Source organism: Eulemur rufifrons, chromosome 27 (assembly GCF_041146395.1).
Source record: "Eulemur rufifrons isolate Redbay chromosome 27, OSU_ERuf_1, whole genome shotgun sequence".
NCBI classification, from domain to species: domain Eukaryota; kingdom Metazoa; phylum Chordata; class Mammalia; order Primates; family Lemuridae; genus Eulemur; species Eulemur rufifrons.
The window spans coordinates 11,652,823-11,657,285 of NC_091009.1; the positions used below are offsets into that span (position 1 = coordinate 11,652,823).

A 4,463-nucleotide genomic window follows, 5' to 3' on the forward strand; every position below is an offset into this window, starting at 1 on the left:
AGCTAAAACATTCTTGGTCAAATAACTATACATTTCAGTAATTCTATATCAGTTGTTTTAAATCCATTGACAGTTTTATTTTACTTACATTGCTTCCAAAAATTATAATTTTCAATATACATCAATTGGAAGACTGTGTATGACAATTAGTTAATGCAATAGTGCACTGAAATTTTAAATATGTATACATCTCAATATTCTGACTTTTTATGTTACATATTAAAAAGAAAATATTCTTATTCAAAAATTATCTTTTCTGATTAGTACAAAAGCAGAAGAAATCTTGAATATGATTATTTCTCTTTATCTGTTTCTTGCTCTTATATTTTGTTATTCACCTAATTGTCGGTGAGTATCTAAGGTCAGAGGCTTAGCAATTAGTGAACAAAAAAGAAACAAACAAGAAACGTCCTTAAACCTACAATTTTAAAACAAAAATGTACAGAGATATGGCATTTCATTTCCTGTAAATAAATTTGTTTGACTTCAATTTTTCTTTTCTACACAGAAAACTGTTGTTTTGAGATTAAAAAAAAGAAAGTGCCAATAAGCTGCCAAGTAAAAAGGTACTATATTTCAAATTTTAAATTTATGCAGTATGTGTGTGTGTGTTGAATTATTCCTAAATCCATCTGTAATGGTTACTTTTATGTGCCACCTTGACTGGACCATGTGGTAAACCAGATATTTGGTCAAACATTTCTCTGATGTTGCTGCGAAGATGTATTTGAATGAGATGAACATTTAAATTGATGGACTGAGTAAAGCAGAATATCCTCCATAATGTGGGTCGGCCTAAATAGAACCAAAGGCTGACCCTTCCCAGAATAAGAGAGAATTCTCCTGCCTGATGGCCTTCAAACTGGAACATTGGCTCTTCATGGTTCTACAGCAGCTCCTGGCCTTTGGACTCTAACCACAACATGGATTCTGCAGATTTTGGACTTGCCTCCATGATCATGTGAGCCAATTCCTCTAATCAATTTCTCTCTTTCTCTCTCTCACTCTTTGTCTCTCTTTTTCTCACTATATATATGCACACACACGTGCATATATGTGTGCATATATATGCACGTGTGTGTGTTATGTATGTGTGTATACATGTATACACACATGTATATAATGTGTGTGTGTGTGTGTGTGTGTGTGTGTATCTACCTATCTCCTATTGGCTTTGTTTCTCTGGATAACCCTGACCAATATGCCACTCCCCCCACCCCCCATGTCTTGTATTAAAATGGAAATGTCTGCTTCTTTTTTCCTCGAGGACTACAGTTCCTATCTATATTTCTATGTAATACACATTAGAATACTGGTAGAATTTCCAGTTCTGAGTTTGAAAATTTATTATATAAAAGGAATTTAAAATTGATTAGTGGCTTATTAAAATACTAGCATAAAAATGCTGATTATATAGCCTCCTGGAGAAGTCAGGTTTTAGTCAGGAAGTGGAATGAATAATTTAAGTAAAAATTCATGTCACACTCAGTAATATTGGAGTCAATCAACTTTTGTTCTTGCAGCCTCTATTTCTATTTTCATCCCTGTAATCTTGCAAATTGTTTTTTTTTTCCTTTTGCTATTTTAATGAATGCTGGCATAAAGATTTCCATTTTAATACAAGTTTAATAAGGAATCCATTCTATTTAATGACCAAGAAGATAGTATCATTCCACAGCTAAAAAGTTGATATTTTCAAACTGTGATGGTTCGAAGTTATGTAAATTAGTTAATAAAATATTAACATGAAACCACTAGTAACTTATGTCACTTGGACTACTACAAGGGTCCCTTGTCTCAGCACATTCAGTCTTACCCCACTCCAACTACTTTTTCACAGTACAAGCAAAGCGGACTTCTCAAAAGACAGGTGTGATCGCATCAAGCCCTGTCACCGGCTTCATACTGTTCTTTACACAGCCTGAAAATCTGCTTATATCTCCAACTGTTTTCTCACCTCCATTTTCCTGTTCACTCAATCTACTCACAATTCGTTTTTTTTTTTCCTTACTAGACTGTTTAATTTGTCAAGCTTCCCAATTTTCCACATTCCTACTCCTCCCACATTCTTTCCTTAAAATAATTCATCCTTCAGACTTTTCCTCAAGTTCCATTTCCTAAGTGGCAGCTTTCCAGTCACCTCTTGTCATACACCCATAGCATGAAGTACCTCAACTGGCATAGTTTTAATTTAATACCTATCTGATTTATGTCTCTCACACACTGGATTAGAAACTCCTTGGGGGCATCAACATTCTTTTGTTATTAATTTTTGTCTTGTTTTGCCATTGAATTCTCAGTGCTCACACAATACCTGGCACATACTAAAAGCTCGATAAACAGTTGTTGAGGGTGTAAATAAGTAAATCACTATGGTATATAATGATACATTATATACCTACTCAATAACCTACTTTGTTTAGCAGTGACAGCAGTTCTAAAGAGGAAAAGCACGTTATTGTGAAGGTCTGATGTGAAAAAAAAAGCAACATTCTTTTCAAGCCTCAAAGTATATTCAATCTCTGTTTTAACATGTAAAATGGTACAGCATTTACATTTTTTTTTTATTTTTTTTTTCTGCACAGGCTCACATGGTATTAACGACTTTTTTTTTTTTAAGGAGAATTAATACAGCCATTGATTACACAGAGCCATTTCTCAGTGTTCTTTCTTTGCACTTAAGAAATTGGAATACACCATGATGAGAAAGATAATGCCAAAACAAGATTGCTGCCTCATCATCTAGGGTACAAATACACACAATCGTTAGATACTTTACCGAACGCAAAGCAAGATTCAGCATCTTTTCTGAAGCAGGTGCCCAGGGAGGGGAAGACTGCACAGTTCCTTGGTGGGGAAGGTGGGCGCCTGCAGTCCTGCTGTGTCGTGGAAAGATTAGCCCATGTTCTGCCGGTTGCCGAAGCCCCGAGGATGGGTGTCCTTCCACTCATCCCATTCCCGAGCGCTGTGGAGTGTTTGCTCATCATCATCTTCTTCCTCCTTCTGTTCTTGATCTTCCTGTTGCTGGGCTGCTCTTTTGAACTCCACTGATGTCGCCTTGGCTATCCCCTGATCTGGTAACGCTCCATATTTCTCACGCTGATCGTACCAGTCACTCACGGTCATAGACGCCAGGCTTGGATAACCGGCTCCGAACACTTTGGCTTGGGCCCTGTTCCGGGTGAGAATGAAGGGTTTCGACGGAGGCCTCTCCCGAGGAGATGAGGGAGAAGCTGCTGCCTCTCTTACAGAGTCTTTCTCTCTCAGGATCTTCATCTCCTGGTCAATGCTCTCGATCTCTTCCAAGCTGACGCCAATCCACCTCCGAAGGTGGAGGAGATGGTATTCACGAACACCCTCGTCGTCGGCTTGGCCGCTTTCCACAGCGGATTTCAGCGCAGACAACCTATGTTCCACCTCCTTCTTCTGTCTGTATCTCTCTATCTTAGCCTTCCTCTGCGATGCCATAGCAACGAGGCTCGGATGGGCCATGGAGGAACCAGCAGTGCTATTTTCAGCCGAGCTGTCCTCGGTCTGGGGCAGCTCAAACTGCGCCACGTGATAGTACTGGCACTGAGTTAAGTAGCTCATGAAGTGGTTTCGAGCCAGCCGCAAGTGATCGAGACGCTGCCCGGGGGTGACCTGTTTCATGGTGAGGGCTCCCCGAAACGCTGGCACCATCAGGTACCTCAGGTCGGTGGAAGCAACCTCCTCCAAATCTTCATTTGGGCCGAACAAATCGAGCTGCGACACCATGTCGGCGGCCTTCTCGAGGAGGTTCAGTCCCTTGGTCACCTTGTCCTGGACTATCCGGGAGCCGGTGGGCTCAGTCGCCACTTCCACTTCATCCAGAAGCTGTTGGCCGGTTTCGAAGAGCTCGGGGAGTCGCGGCAGCAGCAGCTCGTCTTCGGCAGCTGCCATCTTGTGGGAGGGAGGAACCGGTATTTAAATTTTAAATACGCCCTTGGAGCTGTCGTCCGACCTGAGTAACAGCGGTGAGTAAACTTTTCCTTCCTAGGCTGTGTCTCCTACTTTTGCTTTGCTCCTTTTTTCCCTCTGATTACTCACTCGTGGATATAACCAAATAAATCTTAAAAAAAAAAAAAAAAAAAGAGTAAAAAAAAAAGTAAACAAAAAGAGTAAAAAAAGAGTAAAGAAAAAGTAAAAAAAAAGAGTAAAGAAAAAGAGTAAAAAAAAGAGTAAAAAACAAAAAAAGTAAAAAAAAAAAAGAATAAAAAAAGAGTTAAAAAAAAAAGCACTCAATAGACTATGAGGGAAAACCTAACTTTTAAAAGAATCATATATAGGGACGGTATGTAAAAATTAATTGTCCACCAAAAGTTCGTAACCTGTAAGTAGTAAAACCACAGATATATAATTAAAAAGTTTGCTATTGGAGCAATATTTTTCCAAGTTGCTAGGATTTAAAGTTGAGGGTGAGTTTCTGGTTGTGGTTGAGAGTG

General features: G+C 39.2%; 1 pseudogene; it reads right to left on the bottom strand.

The window, feature by feature from the left end:
• Positions 1 to 2,895: 2,895 nt before the first annotated feature.
• On the bottom strand, positions 2,896 to 3,921 carry LOC138375797 (immunoglobulin-binding protein 1 pseudogene; annotated as a pseudogene).
• Between the last annotated feature and the right edge of the window lie 542 nt (positions 3,922 to 4,463).